Source organism: Bos indicus x Bos taurus, chromosome 20 (assembly GCF_003369695.1).
Source record: "Bos indicus x Bos taurus breed Angus x Brahman F1 hybrid chromosome 20, Bos_hybrid_MaternalHap_v2.0, whole genome shotgun sequence".
NCBI lineage: Eukaryota > Metazoa > Chordata > Mammalia > Artiodactyla > Bovidae > Bos > Bos indicus x Bos taurus.
The window spans coordinates 21,967,595-21,970,541 of record NC_040095.1 but is presented as its reverse complement, the minus strand read 5'-3'; the positions used below and the strand labels follow the sequence as shown (position 1 = coordinate 21,970,541).

At 39.3% G+C, this 2,947-nt stretch overlaps 1 pseudogene; it reads right to left on the bottom strand.

Moving 5' to 3' along the window:
- Positions 1-1,770: 1,770 nt before the first annotated feature.
- Positions 1,771-2,198, bottom strand: LOC113878979 (annotated as a pseudogene).
- Between the last annotated feature and the right edge of the window lie 749 nt (positions 2,199-2,947).

Sequence of the window (2,947 nt, the reverse complement as noted above, 5' to 3'; positions counted from 1 at the left end):
CCTCCTTTTAAGGCTGAATAATGTTCCATTGTATGCATATACCACATTTTGTTTATCTAGTCACCTGTTGATTGACACCTTGGTTGCCTTCATCTTTTGGCTCTTGTAAATAATGCTGCTAGGAACATGGGTGTACAGATATCTTTTGAATGAGTGTGTGTGTGCATGCGTGTTCAGTTGCCAAGTCGTGTCTGACTCTTTGAGACCCCATGAACTTAGCCCACCAGGCTCCTCTGTCCATAGGATTTTCCAGGCAAGAGTACTGGAATGGATTGGCATTTCCTCCTCTAGGGGATCTTCCTGACCCAGAGATTGAACCCATGTCTCACGTGTCTCCTGCATTCAGGGGGATTCTTTATCCTCTGAGCCATCAGGGGCACCCTATATTTTGAGTACCTGCTTTCAATTCTTTTGGGTATATACTTACCCAGAAGTGGAATTGCTGAAATCATATGGTCATTCTATTTTGAATTTTTTGATGAGCTATTATATTGTTTGATTGTACTTTACATTCCTGCCAGCAATACACAAGAATTCCAATTTCTCCATATCCTTGCCAGCGTTCCTTATTTTCTGCTTCTTAAACAGTAGCCATTCTAATGGGTGTGAAAAGCTATCTCAGTGTGGTTTTGATTTACATTTTTGTAACAATTAGTAATATTGAGTGTTTTCTCAAGTACTTATTGGGTTTTTGTAGGCATTCTTAGAAATATCTAGTCAAGTTCTTTAAGTGAAAGCGCAAGTCGCTCAGTCATGTTCGACTTTTTGAGACCCCATGGACTATACAGTCCATGGAATTCTCCAGGCTAAGACACTGGAGTGGGTAGCCTTTCCTTTCTCCAGGATCGAAATCCCAACCCAGGATCGAATCCAGGTCTTCCACATTGCAGGCGGATTCTTTAGTAGCTGAGTCACAAGGGAAGGCCAAGTTCTTTAACCATTTTTTAAATTGGATTATTTGTGTTTTTAAATTATTGTTGAGTTACAGGTTTTTTGTTTGTTTGTTTGACCATGCCTCACAGCTTATGCGATCTTAGTTTCTGAGCCAGGGATTGAAACTGGGCCCTCAGCAGTGAGGCCACAGAGTCTTTTTTTTTCCCCCCATATTATCTATATGGTGAAATTTTAACTTTTGAACACAAAATGTTATTTTAAGAAAAAAAAAAAAGTTTCTCTTTCCTTGTTTTAATGTGGCTTCCAGAAGTTTTGAATACACATGTGGCTCTTGTTAGATGCCTACTGCACAGCACTGCTCTTACTAATTCTGCCCAATTCCAGAATACACTTGGTGATAGGTTTACAGTACTGGTTTTTTAAAAAGAATGGCATTTTATAAGCACATACTGCTGGCATGTCCCCAATATGCCATCCAAATTTACTTTGAGTCTTAGTGAGCTGTAGAGCTCTAATTATCTGCTTCCTTATGAGTACTTACATAGTCAACTATAACTGTTATCATATTTTTAGGGCATGAAATGTGAATTCTATCAAGCTAAAAATAGGAAAGGCACCACTCATTCAAGGGTTAATTTAAGACTCCAGAAGAGGCAGCTTCACCATTTGGACCCCAAACCAGAGTCAACCATCCAGGGCCAGACACACCTTCCTCTGATGAGCCACAAGGATGATGGTGAAATTTACGCCAAGTCAAAACTTTCTTGTACTTCAAGGAAACAGCATTCACCAATTAACACAAAGGCTGTATGCTCCTGAATACGCTCTTGCTATTCTGCTGTACAAAGTTCAAAATGACTTAAGGAAGCACCAGAATCCTCTGAGGCATTTTATTTGTATGTGTTAAATCCCTAGAAAAAGAATCCAAGGATTTTCCCTCCTGTATGTTTTCGTCTTGCTGCTTCATGGTCCATGATGCCAGCTGAGGTTGTCAGTACAATGAAACCAAGCTGATAGGATGGGAGCAGTTTATTCTGCCATTTTTCTAGATCTTTAAGTTGCACATCAAATCTGGGGCTGATCGCTCCACACTTATTTAGCCTGCCTGTGAGGTTCACAACAATTTTCCCAGCCCTGTGATCATCAATGATTTCAAATTCGCCAATGTAACCATGCTTCATCATCACTGTTAGAAACTTGACGATGACTTTGGAGCATGGCCTAATAAGGACCTGGCATTTGCCTTTCTTTTTGGCATTGTTGATACTCTTGAGAACATCAGCCAGGACATTCATGTGCACCATTCTGGTGGCACAGAAAGATGGTGGAAAGAGGCAGGCCACAGAGTCTTGTCCACTGGACTGTCAGGGAATTCTCAGATTTTTTTAATATATTCTAGATATTAGCCTCTTATAGAATCTATGATTTGCAAATATATCAGTCTGTAGGTTGCTATTCTTTAATGGCTTTTAAGAATATGCGGCACTTCGTTGCAGCATGTGGAATCTTTAGCTGAGGCATGCAAGCTCTTAGCTGTGGTGTGTGGGACCTAGTTTCCTGACAAGGGATGAAATCTGGGCTCCCTGTATTGGGAGCAAGAAGTCTTAGCCACCAGACCACCAAGGAAGTCCCCAGTAGGTTGCTATTTTTTTTTTCATCTTGATTTATATTTATATTAACTGCCTGAGTCTTTATATTCTCTTTGGGTCTTTGAATTTTTGACCCCTAGCTGATATTTTCTGGGTCACAGCAGTTAACATGCCTTCCTGAAACACAAGACTCTTTGACTGGATTTAGATATTTTCTGAATTCTTCAGTTAATATTAAAGACAATTTCTTTGTTATATCATTTGTACAAGTGGTTGAACTCATCCATTACATTCTTGAATCTATCTAATTTCATTTCTCATTAACTTTAACTTGGGAAGTACCTTGCTATAATCCCCATGCATATGATATTTTAGCTTCATTGATCTTACTCTACCAGTTCTTTTAATTTTGTTCTAGTTTTTAACCACAGTACTTTCATTTTAATTGTTCTCCCCAAAGACAG